The sequence below is a fragment of the Candoia aspera genome, chromosome 12 (genome assembly GCF_035149785.1).
Source record: "Candoia aspera isolate rCanAsp1 chromosome 12, rCanAsp1.hap2, whole genome shotgun sequence".
Lineage (NCBI taxonomy): Eukaryota > Metazoa > Chordata > Lepidosauria > Squamata > Boidae > Candoia > Candoia aspera.
In genome coordinates this window covers 9,723,129-9,737,022 of record NC_086164.1, presented here as the reverse complement: position 1 = coordinate 9,737,022, position 13,894 = coordinate 9,723,129, and positions in this window count along the sequence as shown.

Genomic DNA, 13,894 nt, shown 5'->3' with positions numbered 1-13,894 from the left:
GTGTCTTTGCAATTCTTTAGTAATGAGGAGGATGAGGAGTAGGGGTGAATGCTGTATATTTCATGGTGCAATAAGTTCTCCAGAAGTCTACACCCTTTCTGGTTTTCCATACTTCCATTATATCTCAAGGGAGGACATCCATTCCTTCATAGGCTCTTCTCAGAGCTCTCGGGAGACTGTTGGAGAATTTCTCCTTCTCAAAGTGAAATTTGGCGATTTTTTTCCAGGTAATATCTCTTTCCACAAATCCACAGATTTGGTGGAGAAGGTTTGAAAGGCCATTCATGCTCAGCCCTACAGTGTTATCCTAGAACACTAGGGAATTCCTGGAAGCTTGGCACTCAGACCAGTCAGCCATCAACAGGCACATAGAGGTAAACAACATTTACATACCATTCAAAAGAGACAATAAAAAAGGTAAAAAAGAAACAAAAAGACCAGAACACCTCCTTGCCAGCAGTCAACACCAAGATAAGCAAAGATTAACACTAGGATTAACACCAATCAAGCAGTAAATAACAGCCTAATCAAGGAACTACCAAGGAGAGAACAACACCTCCACTAACACTGTCAGGGCAAGCTACTGTATATAAACAGAGAGCAAGGCCCACTCCCTTCTAGCACTGAAGGTGTTGCCTAGTTGGGCAACGAAACATCTGCAAGAAAACAACCAAGTTCAGAGACCACCAAGGACTCCACAAGGTGAATCGATTCCTGGAATAGTAGTTGGTCACCAACTGAATGTGAACCAGCATGTGACACATCTTCTAAAAAGGCAAATGTAGTTGGCACATTGCATTAGTAGAAACAGGCAATAATAATTCTACTAAATTCTGCAATATTAGACAACACCTTAAATACTGTGCTCCATTCTGGAGACCATACTTTAAAAAAAATCAGAGAACTTGGGATATGGGAAGATAAGAGCAATGAGGATTATCAGGGGACTGGATTATGGTGAAGGATGTTGAACAACAAGGCCCTTCCTATTCATCAGGATATTGCACAGACCACTCAAAATTGAAATCTTATAGGCCAGCTTGGAAAACAGCCATACATCTAACATCTATCCTGTTCAATCCTAAGAATGCCTGGAGAGAGGAATGGTCCAACTGTCACATCGCAACTTGGCTATTAGTGATCCTTCTTCCAAACCTCCTGGCTTTAACCTGCTTTGCTCTGTCTGGACAAAATTGAATAGAATCAGATGTGATATTTATTTATTTATTTAATTTATATTGCTGCCTATCTCAAACTAGTGACTCTGGGCGGCTAACAACAATAAAAACAGTCATAATATAAAACAATAAAAACAATGACAAAAAATTATAATAATATAAAAACAGCCGAGTGATCTAAAAGCCATGGTATTAACATAACCAAGAAATGGGGCCCTTCCCACACTTGGGGCTCCAGGCCCAGGCACATTGATACTGGAAGGAGTGCCTCTGCTCTGTATCAGCAGGTGTAATGATCGCCTATCCTAACAGAGTCAGACTCACAAGCAGGCACTTAATGATATCTGATTTATTAGAAGAATAGTATGCAAATACTATTGCCAAATTTTTGTCCACAAACTCCCGCAGCGCCGCCAGTTCTTTTTGGGTCATGGCATAGATTTTTGGCTTGGGCAGTTGTGCATCTGGGACCAACTCTATGGCACAGTCAGTTTTTCGATGAGGTGGGAGTTGGTCTGCCTCCTTCTCGCCAAACACATCTGCAAAACTCTGGTATTGCTCCGGCAACCCTTCTAGTGGGGTGGCAGCGAAATGTGGAGTTGCTGCTGCCGCCCTCCCCACTGCAGCCTCCGGGGCACCGTCTTCTCCAGGGGCTTGATAGAAACCATCCCCAAAAGTCAAAGTCCTGTGCACCCAATTTATATACGGGTTTTGCTGGACCAACCAAGGGATCCCCAGAATGACCAAAGGACCCCCCACTGGCGCCACTACAAAAGGCAGCCCCTCCCAGTGGCTGCCCATTTGCAATGCCACCATGCCTGTGGAATGAGTGACTGGCTTCCCCCCTGCCGTAGACCTGTCCAGCTGGGTAAAAATCATGGGCCGTTTTAACAGAAACTTGGGTAGCTCCAAAGCAGCCACCACATCAGGGTGCATTAAGCAACGTGAACACCCTGAATCGATCAACGCCCACACTTCAACTGTTTTTGTGCAGGAGCCAACTTCACCTTCACTGTCAGTGTGAGGTAGTTGCCACTCACCGAAATGTGATCACGCCCTTCCTCTACCACCTGCCCAGCGGTGCCCTTTAAAGCAGGTGGCTGGTGTTTCCTGCTGGCTGGAGCAGCTCAGGCTCCCCCTCGTCCCCAAAATAAGGGACGTCCTCAGCCTCGGTCTCAGCCAAAGCTGCCTTCATCTTCCTGGACAAGGAGGGAGACTTCCCTGATGACTTTCCCAGATATTCCTCGGTCTTTCCTCTTGGGCACGCCGCCGCTTGGTGACCTTCCTTCCCACATCGGAGGCATTGCCCTTTCACGTAGCGGCGCTCTCTCTCCTCTTCCCACACACGTTGGCCGGACTTCCCAGTGGTTGCAGTGGTGCGGGAACGCTTACTGAGCTTGGCATATTTCATCACCCTTCGATGAACAAAAGTTTCTTGGGCATGCTCAGCCTTCCCTGCCAGCTGAATCCACCCATACAAGGAGTCTGGATCATCTCGCCCCAGTGACTACCTTAGGACCTCTGTATTCAGACTGTCCTTAAAAAGTTCTATTAAGGTGGACTGGGACCAATCCTCAACTTTCCCAGCCAAGGCTTTGAATTCGAGAGCGTAGTCTGCCACCGATCGTGGGCCCTGGCACAGTTCCTTCAATGCCTGTTTTGCTCTTTCTTTAGCTAACGGGTCTTCAAAGTGTAGTTTTAACACCCACAGGAATTCCTCAAACTCCTCTAACTCAGGGGCCTCCGATTGACACAACTGCACGTACCAATCGGCCGGCCGCCCCTTGAGCTTAGGGGCAATGGCATTTATCTTGGCCCTTTCTGAATGGAAGCACTGTTCCCAATCGTCCATGTAACTTTTTGCATTAGTAAGGAAGAACGACAGCTTGGTGGGATCCCCATCAAACTTAATGGTAAAGTCTTTTATCCCCGCTCCGGGCAGCCCCTTCACCACAGCTGGACGCTCAGGCTTCCTTGTAGCCCCCAGGGATCTCCGCTCTTGAGGAGGGGACCTTGAAATTGTCACCCTCGGTGCTCTTACTTCCTCCCAGTGTCGGGTCCTACTCCTTTCCTCTGGGGAAGGTGGGGGCGAAGAGGGAGTTGAGTACCTATGACTGGACTCCTCTCCTTCTCTCTCGCGGACCCCAGTCCATAGAGATTTTCCGGAACATAAATTCTAAGGACTCCAATTTAGCCTCCAGCAGTTTTATATGATCAGGGCTTTGGGATCCCTCCTGTCTCTCTTTTCTCACCACAGTTGGGGACAACGGGTACCGCTGCTTCCAAGACGTTCTTGATGTCCCTGGTAGGGGTCCCTGGGTTTCATCCCAGGTGATCAACTCACCTGGAGATGTGCCGGTTGTTTCAGGGGCTCTCTTGGCTCCAGCCTCCTCGTCCACTAGGCTGAAGCTCGACCCCTCCCGAACTTCCCAAGTCTCTCTAGGGGGGGCTCTCTCCGTTCTCACCACTGTAGAATCGGGTTCTCCCTCACTCGACTCCTCGCTTTCCATGGCTTGTGGATTTGGATTGCTCATCACTAGCGCTTCCCCTCACAAATTAAATCTGGAAAGGGGCTAACGGAAATTTTTTTTAGATTCTCAGCTTTATGTAATGATCGCCTATCCTAACAGAGTCAGACTCACAAGCAGGCACTTAATGCTATCTGATTTATTGAAAGAATAGTATGCAAATACAGAGAAAGCTGAGAATGAGTAAAAGCGCACCAAATACAAACTAAAAACCCTCGGCTGAAAACGTAATCCCTCCCCTCGCCCGACCGTAGCAACCACCCCCCTCCCAGGTGCTGGTAACCGTTCTCCACTGATCCTGGGAAAGTAACCTTGAACACATGAGATAACCCAAACACATTCCAAACCAGCAGCCAACAGATAACGACTCCCCGAAGTGGAATCCTCCTCCCTCCCGAGATCAAACACGTATCAGGTAAATGACATGCCAAACGTTACGATGTACCAGGAACATTGAAACGGTGAACATGACAATAGATATGCGGGAGACTAAATGATCTCTCAAGCATCCCCCCCCCAAAGAAAACATGTGAATGGTTACATTCCTATGATGACTCCTCCAGGGTTTTCAATATTTCTCTGTCCTTCACTTCTATGTGGTTGAGGAGGCTCACCACAATAGGCAAGACCAGTGTGGCAGCTTCATTTTCCAGCTTGGTGTTTTCCCTGTTCAGAAATAACTTGGAAGGGGATGGGGAGAGGGAAAACTTACGTTAAGAGCTCAGAGTAATCTCCTCTTCTCTAAGTGGAGTTGAACCTAATTAATTACATTCCTATGACGACTCCTCCAGGGTTTTCAATATTTCTCCGTCCTTCCCTTCTCCCTCATTAAAAATGACAGCTCTCTATGGGGGAGAACTATATCATCCTGGGGAGTCCGTCCTTCCATCCAAGCTCAACGCTCTGCTGAGAGCATGCACTTGTACTTAAAACCCATTCCCAGGGATGGGGACCAGGAGGACTGGGGGAGGACCGGGAGGATGGGGAGGAGGACAGGGAGGACAGGGGAGGACCGGGAGGATGGGGAGGAGGACAGGGAGGACAGGGGAGGACCGGGAGGATGGGGGAGGAGGACAGGGAGGACAGGGGAGGGCCGGGAGGCTGGGGAGGAGGACAGGGAGGACAGGGGAGGGCCGGGAGGATGGGGAGGAGGACAGGGAGGACAGGGGAGGGCCGGGAGGATGGGGAGGAGGACAGGGGGAGGAGGATGGGGGAGGAGGATGGGGAGGACCGGGAGGATGGGGGAGGGGGACAGGGAGGACAGGGGAGGACCGGGAGGATGGGGGAGGAGGACAGGGAGGACAGGGGAGGACCGGGAGGATGGGGAGGAGGACAGGGAGGATGGGGAGGGCCGGGAGGACGGGAGAGGAGGACAGGGAGGATGGGGAGGGCCGGGAGGATGGGAGAGGAGGACAGGGGGAGGAGGACGGGGGAGGAGGACGGGAGAGGACCGGGAGGATGGGGGAGGGGGACAGGGAGGACAGGGGAGGGCCGGGAGGACGGGAGAGGAGGACAGGGGGAGGAGGACGGGGGAGGAGGACGGGGGAGGACCGGGAGGATGGGGGAGGGGGACAGGGAGGACCGGGAGGATGGGGGAGGGGGACAGGGAGGACAGGGGAGGACCGGGAGGATGGGGGAGGAGGACAGGGGAGGACCGGGAGGATGGGGGAGGAGGACAGGGAGGACAGGGGAGGACCGGGAGGATGGGGGAGGGGGACAGGGAGGACAGGGGAGGACCGGGAGGATGGGGAGGAGGACAGGGAGGATGGGGAGGGCCGGGAGGACGGGAGAGGAGGACAGGGGGAGGAGGACGGGGGAGGAGGACGGGGGAGGACCGGGAGGATGGGGGAGGGGGACAGGGAGGACAGGGGAGGACCGGGAGGATGGGGAGGAGGACAGGGAGGACAGGGGAGGACCGGGAGGATGGGGGAGGAGGACAGGGAGGACAGGGGAGGACCGGGAGGATGGGGGAGGAGGACAGGGAGGACAGGGGAGGGCCGGGAGGATGGGGGAGGAGGATGGGGGAGGAGGATGGGGGAGGACCGGGAGGACAGGGGAGGAGGACAGGGAGGACAGGGGAGGACCAGGAGGATGGGGAGGAGGACAGGGAGGACAGGGGAGGCCATAGCAACCACCCCCCTGCCAGGTGCTGTTAACCGTTTTCCACTGATCCTTGGAAAGTAACCTTTGGACACATGAGATAACCCAAACACATTCCAAACCAGCAGCCAACAGATAACAACTCCCCAAAGTGGAATCCTCCTCCCTCCTGAGATCAAACACGTATCAGGTAAATGACATGAGAAACGTTACGATGTACCAGGAACATTGAAACGGTGAACATGACATACTGCCCCCCCAAAAATACTAAGGAGCAGGTTTCATAGGATAAGCAGCATGAAAACGCCTAACTAGAACATTGAAATGGTGAACATGACAGCAGGGCTGGAAAGATTCTCCTTGTTGCAACTGTGGTGCCAATTGATATGCAAACTATCGAACACATTGTGCAAGGCTGCCCACAACGTGCTTTCGCTCGCTCCTTAGAAGATCTTCCCGAAGCAACATCAGAAGTGATTGCCTGGATAGCTGAACTGGACATCCAGTTATGAGGCTACTACTGTATCCCTGCAAAAGTTTTTTATTGTGTGGACTGTGTATATATGTATTTGCCTTTCTCTTGTCATGTACTCATCATAAGCGATATATTTATTTATTTATTTATTTATTAAATTTGTCACCACCCATCTCCTACAAATGGATATATATATATAGTGTGTGTGTGTGTGTGTGTATACATACATACATACACATACATAGACACACACACATACGTATATATATATATGTCCTGCAAGGAGAGACTGGGAGAAATGGTTGGTTTTAACCTTGAGAAAAGCTCATACAGCGGTTAACTAAACTACACTGTTGGTAGATTAGTAACCACCAAGCAGATTTAAGGCAGCAAGGATAGGTTTTCTGGCATTCCAGAAATCTTCTGAGCAGAGCAGTTGTTTCCTACTGCCAACAGTTGGGCCTGTAGTTAAATGTCTGCAATTCCAATGACTTCTTCTGTTGTCTCTGTATTTTATTGATTTAGTCTTCCTTTTTTATATAATTCCTTATTGTGATGATTGGTTTTCTTTTGATTATTTATGAATGTTATTTACTGCCTTGGAAGGAAGCTTTCCTTTTCGAGCCAGGAGGATAAAAAATTTAATAAAGAAGACTGTCTGCATTTTACCACCTGGCCCTCTGTTCTATTACTCAGAAATAAGTTCCACTGAATAAGAAAGGCTTATTCCCAAGAAAGCAAGCCCAGGTTTATAGCTGGCTGCACATTCCAATGGATTGCCTTTTCATGTCGGACTTATGTGCACAAATCCTTAACTACATAGTGTGTAAGTAATAAAACCTCCTTCAGCTCAAACTTGAGTCCTTGGGACTACATGGACACATCCATGTTGTTTTCTTTGCAAAAATGTGGAAATGTATGCCACCATCTTTTTTCAGGAAGTTTTTTTCAACTTCCCCCTCTAGCTCTTCAAAACCAAGTCTTCCAAGGTTAACAAGATGCTTCTGTTTGCTGAGGATAGGCTGCATATATATATATATATTTACACTTTCACTAAAAACAAATTTAGGAAGCAGAGAGGAATATGGCAGAAAGGAATGCTTCAATCAACAAGATAATGATTCACCTGGCAGCATTATAATCTTGAATGTTTTTGTTACATAGATGTTTCCTTTGGTTGGGACAGGTATGACAGGGACCATAACATTACTGAATTATACAGAAATCTGTGACTCTTAGAAGGAGACTGTACTTAATCCAGATAAATATCATGGCTATATGTGAATAGCTATCAGATACTGTATAGCAAATGAATTTGTTCATCCCATAATGTAACAATGGTGGCATTCTGACCAGCTGGAAAAAAGAGAGACACGCTTATCTGCTGCAAAAACTTAAGATAGCAATCTTTATTGTAGATTTGAACACAGCGTGAGTGCAGTAGACGTAAGGATTGAATTTAGCTACTAGGGTAAAGTCAATTCATATAATAGTTGGAAATATTTGCAGAAGGAAAGAAGCCTTGCAAATTTACGGAAAGATGAACATACAGTGGGAGGATGCAGTGAGGTTCCTCAGTGGTGGCTGGCCTACAGGGTAAGTAATGATTCCAAATTCTGCTTTCCATTTTCCAAGAAGTTTTCTTCCTGTAAAAAATAGTCTTCCTTTTTCCTATTTTATTATCAGGTGGAAGTTACAATTCATTTCACATTCCTGATGGTGAGGTTTGTAAAGTTGTTATGGAAGGTACCAAAGGACACTGTAATTGCCATTTTTATTATTTTTCAATGCATTTTTATTTGCTAAAAATGCATACTGCAAGTTTATTCTAGAACTCTGCTGCTTCCCTATATATCCATACTTCCTATCTGAGAAATCCTCATGGGTGGAATTCTTCCCTGATGTCTTCCTTTGCATTTGGACTGGAATGTGAGATACCATGGAGGCTGCAAGGCACTGGAAAGATGGCAGTACTACAAAATGCAGGTTATTCACACATATTTTATTTATTTTTATTTATTTGAATTTATAGGCCACCAAACTTCAATGGACTTTGCTTGCCCCCCTCATAACTAAGAGACATGCAAGACTGTTACACTCCACACTATACAAAGCTTTCCTGTTTGGGGAGAGGAATTTTCCTAGGCAATATTAGCTACTATTTTTTCCCCCCCCCACAGATCTAGTTGGTGTAGAGCATGACTCAAGAAAAGGTCAAATTTAGCAATCAAGCATAGTCTGTGACTATCTCTCCTAACCTACTTTGTTTATTGAAAGGACAGAAAAGTTGATTATCTTGAGCATCTTAAAATGAGGATGGAAGAAAAAACTACAAAAAGGACATCAAAATGGGAGATCAGATGGTTCAGGAATTTGTTACTTAACCTGACATCAGCAGATGATTATACCTGGCTGAAAATACCTGGATGACCTTGGAACTTAAGGTGGGTTAGGCATCCAGAGATATACATGAGAATGGAAAGTCAAAGAACATCTCAAAAGAAGGCAATAGGAAATCATGTCTGCACTGTTGCCAGTAAAAAAATCATTGACATGTCCCTGAGGTCATCAGAGGTTGAGCTTGATTCAAAAAAGATTTTACCTTTACCTCACATTATAAGTCTAAAGTACTGTAATTGGTTGCCATGGAGGAAAGCAAGCTGCCCTGCATAAAATTATAGATAGACTGTTTCATTCAATCTGGCTGCCCAGTCCAAAATGTAAGCACAATATTTTTAAGTTCAGCAGCAGCAGACTTAAATCGAGAAACAACTTACAGTAAAATGAAAATGAAATAGTACTGTTCCACAAATGGTTGATTGTGTTCTAAATACATCTTCATGTTGCACTCCATATACACAGATTGGTATCTTGGCGCTCTTATTTTATGAAACCCTGAGTTGTAGAAAAAGAAGGATCTCAACATAGAATATTAAAAGATCACAGCAGTAGCATATTTTGAAGAAATTGGGGAAAATCCAATTTATACTAAACACACAATAAGGCTGTGGCAAGGCTGAGTTCCACCAGGAAGTATTCTATTATAAATATTTGAGGTTTAAGATATAGGTTTCTCAAAGAATTGTGTTTCAAAATGGAATGACTTTACAGCATTAAGGTTGAAGATTGAGACAGCTGAAGTAATCAATGAAAAACAGTGTCAAATCTCTCCGTGCCAAAAAATTGCAATCTGCTCCAGGCAGGAATCTTCCCCATTTTTTCTAGCCCTCTGAAAAAGCCACAAATATTCCTCATGTTTGCAGTCTAAAGAGTGGAGAGAGTGATTTTTGCTAAGTACTAATATAAAAGAACAACCAGGATCTTCTGAAGACTGGCAGACTTGGTTAAACATTGTGTTCATCACTGAACATCCTGCCAAGGAAATGCCAACAAGTTTTGAATTAACTTCTGGGTTCCCTGAAGTACTGCTTGAAAATTAGATTTTTGCTTCCCATTATTTGTCATTTGGCAAATACTTTTCCATGATAGTCAAGCTTGAAAAAGTTTCACCTAAAGCAGGTTATTTGTTGATGTTCCTGTTACTTCTAAAGCTCTACGCATTTAGAGTGAAGCAGGGAGGGGGAAGAAAAGTGGTGCAATTCACTCTTGGTGCCATTTAAAATGCTCACAGGTAACCAACCATCAACCACCCATAGGTGAAATCTAATTTTCATAAGCACCAATCAACACTGCAGATACTCTAGGCAGTTTGAAACTAATTCATGAGCATTTCACCAACATAATGGAAAGGTCTAAATCTGCCCAATTTTTTTTTAAATTTAAAATGAATAATTCAACTGGCTCTATAAAACATCTATTTTAAACACATTATACCACAGCAGACAATGTTTTCCTTGGGGTTCTGTATATCATGATAACATTCAAATCATTCAGGGCTCTTGAGATGCAGGCAATATCAGAATGTCACCTGCTAGATATAATACTGCCTTTACATTTGCTATGACACAGTCTGGTTGCTGCGATAAATAGGGGCCTTGTATATCTCCACCCGTAAGGAGTGAGATTGGGCAAGTAAGAAATGGGGTTCCTGCCTACTGGGAGCAGTGTCTCATTTAAGAGGTGAGGCTGGTTGACCAAAATCAGAAGGCTCTCTATCATAATCTGGCCTATTCTGAACACTTTTAAAATTAATATTGAAGTATAATGGTTTGATGTTACTCACACTTGGAATTGCTGTTAGCCATACTTTACAGCTTCAGAATTCGTAATCTGAATTAGGACAACCCATAATCCTTACTATTGTTCCAGCATGAGTATTCCAGTTGAATCAGATCTTCTTCAGCTAGAGACAGGTGGTATGAGAAATCTTTTACTTCTACTTTATCATTTACCTAGCCTGGAAGCAGTGACAAATGTAACAAGTAGATTTGGAACATTCTCATTCCTCTTGATGGGAAATAAATTGGCTTTTTTTAAAAAAAAAAAAAGTCCTTTAAAGAGAGAATGGATTCCTGTGCAAATGATTACAGTAACTAGCAAGCAGAGAAGATTCTTTAATGAAAAAGAGTAGGCCAGGTACAAATCCTTGGTAAGACGTTCCGTGTTAGTGCTGTGCCAAATTATTCTTCTGTGTGGTTTTTTTTTTTCCCCCTGGGGAAGCTCATTCGGTTTGATGGAAAAGAGCTTATTTCCATTTTCCGCTCTTCCAAAGGAAAAGAATATTTTAGTGAATGCCAGGTTCTGGTTCCAACTGTATAAAGTAGCTGAAGGCCATATGTGAATATCTGTCTTTCACTGCGTCATCAACGTTCCTGTGGCACTTAGTTCTCCTGATGGACCAACTTCACTTAAATCCTAAAAGAAGACAGCACAAGAAACAGAACCCCTGCATTGTGAAGACCAGCAGAAACACATTTTTTTCCTCCTAATTTATGCTGTGACGGGGAAGAAAGCTCTTATCAGAGCATTTATCCTGAGCATTTTATTCACAAAGAAAAGGCAGGGAGCTGTCACCAGTAGCTCAGAGCCTTCATGGTTAACTGTTTCACTCTTTCCTTTTCTTCACTACTCCTTTTGCATCCTCATACATTCCGGCAATTGCTGGGCCCCTGGCATCCTCTGCCCCACTCTCCCCTCTCTGCCAGGGGCCCAGCATTGCTATGAGAGAAGAAAATGAACCCAAGATCAATTGTCTTGGTCTGAAGAATATAACAGCTGGAGAGAAGGAATGTCGTTATGCAATGTTCCTCCAGAAAGAAGGTCAGCTGCGCTTTGAAGAGGGATTAATCCTCCTAGGGGAGGCAAGATACATGTTACATGGAAATATGAGTACTTTAGTTCCAGTTAGTTGAACAGTATTAGAAAACATCTGGACTAATAGAAGGGTTCTTAATTTTTCAAGGGCTAGTCCTTACGTAGCCAGATGGGCATTATAAGCATTCAAGAAGGAGCCATTAGATGGCAGTGGGAAAAACAACAACAACACATTTTTAACCTGGTTTTCATTCAACTTAAATGCTCATTCCAGGAGCCTTTGGGGCTGCTGTTGAGTGGCGGGAATTGAAAAAGATTCTGCAGCCTTCAGTCACAGAATCTCATATCCCAAGAACATTCAGAAAAAAATACATTGCCTCCCCTAAAATGTAACTCCCCCCCATTTGTTTTTGCCAGCTGCAAACTGTATGCTTATGTTATCAGGGAGAAGATTTTGCTTCCCTGGCTGATGGCAAGATACTGGGATACTGGGGCCTGTAGCTATCTAAGAGTCTTCAGATGGAAAGCAGTTAAAAATTAAGTTTTAGGGGGCTCTATTTATCCAGCTCGGTATCTAAGGTTTCTTGCCCTTCAATTAAACTGTCAGGAATTTTTTTTTAAAAAAATATCTTTATTTATTTATTCAATTTATGTAGCCACTTGAACATAGCTTGAATAAAACCTAAACAACCTTCATACAAATATACTAAATATTAGGATATTTAGGATAGCTATAGATATTAAGTAAATAAATAAAGCAATAAATAAATAAATTTCTATTGCCACCATCTCTAATACAGCCTTTAGCCTGTTTGATTTTAATCCCTCTTGAATAAATAGGAATTCCTAAAGTGGTTATCACTCATGAGTGGTGTTAGATACACAGTCCATTAAACCTATAATTTATAGGTTCTTAAAATGCCTTACAAGGTGTTTTTTTTTTCCTTTTCTGTCACAGGAGAAAAAAAAGATACCTGAGGATCTGCCTAATAATGTCTCAACTGTCAGAGATTTTAGGGAGGAAAGTTTCCCAATTTTACCTGAAGATCTTGAGAATTTAACTGGGATTCTTGATAAGCAAAGCAAGTGTTTTTCCACTATGCAGCTGTTCTGATCATGGTCGGTTGTCCAAACACACATTAGTTGTCTTCACAGAACACTTGGGAGAGGTAACAAAACAATTGGCTGTTATCCACCCCCAAAGGGGTCCTGCTCAAGTATGGTCCACTATTTGAAATGATGAGATGGGCTGATGTTTTTCATTTAAGGCAATGAAACTGCCTTAACTAGAATCAGTTAAATAGAATACCAAGTGATAAATGAGTATTTTCATTTCTCAACAGAATCTCCTTTTATAGGCCACAAACTTCAGTGCAGAAAGAAAAGGAAGGGAGGGAAGGAAGGAAGAAGAGGAAAAGGGAGAAGGGGAGAAGGGGGGAAGCGAAGTGGGTGAAGGAGAGGGAAATTACAGCAACACAGGATACAGTTTAACTGTGGTTTAATAAATGCACAGATCTTTTAGTAAGCCAAGGTTTGAGACTGTGCACAAACCCAGCCATAAGTCAGGAAGAGACGGTGAAAATGTTCATGCTGGTCCACAAAAGTGAGACAGTTGGGTTGCAGACTGTCAACTCAGAACTGTACATTTGAGGCCACCAAGTAGAAGCTGGTTGAATAAAACATTTCCATCATCAAAGGGTAGCATTTTAAGGTTTCTAAAACTTCCCACCCTCTGCACTGATTTTCCTTCCAAAATGAATATGCATAATAGTCCACAGATAATAGCTGCATAATTTAATTGTCAGGAGTAGTTTGCTTCATCCTGAATAAGCATATGCATATGTATGAATGTAAACGTGTGGGTGTATTTTTAGCACTAGTCCATGCTACCATTACTTAACCCCAGTTAACAGGAAAGGAGGCATCTTTTGAACTGATGGGAGATCTGAACCCTCTTCAAGGGCAGTCCTATATACCACAGATTAAAGTGGACTAATATAGTGTCCACCACTGCCATTGTGTTTTAGACAGCCTCTTACAAAACAGGAACTACTAATACTGCAGTCCTATGTACTTGTCTGAAAAAAAAATCTGCCTGTCTGTCTCCAACATTATCAACCTTCCAGAAAAAGTTGAAAACTGAGCTTTTTCTTTTTCTTTCTTTTTTTGGTGGGGGCGGGCTTTGTGAACTGATGCCATGTATTGTTTTGGGAAGTTTTAAGGTATTTATTTGAGTCTGTTATTATGGTGAGCCACCAAAAGTCTTCTATGATTGCAGCAGAATACAAATGTGATTAATAAAGCAATAAATAAATAAATTTCATTGAACCAACTTCTGATTCCAAGTATGCGTGCATAAAATTGGAATACGCATTATTCATTTTCATTTGCTCCTTAGT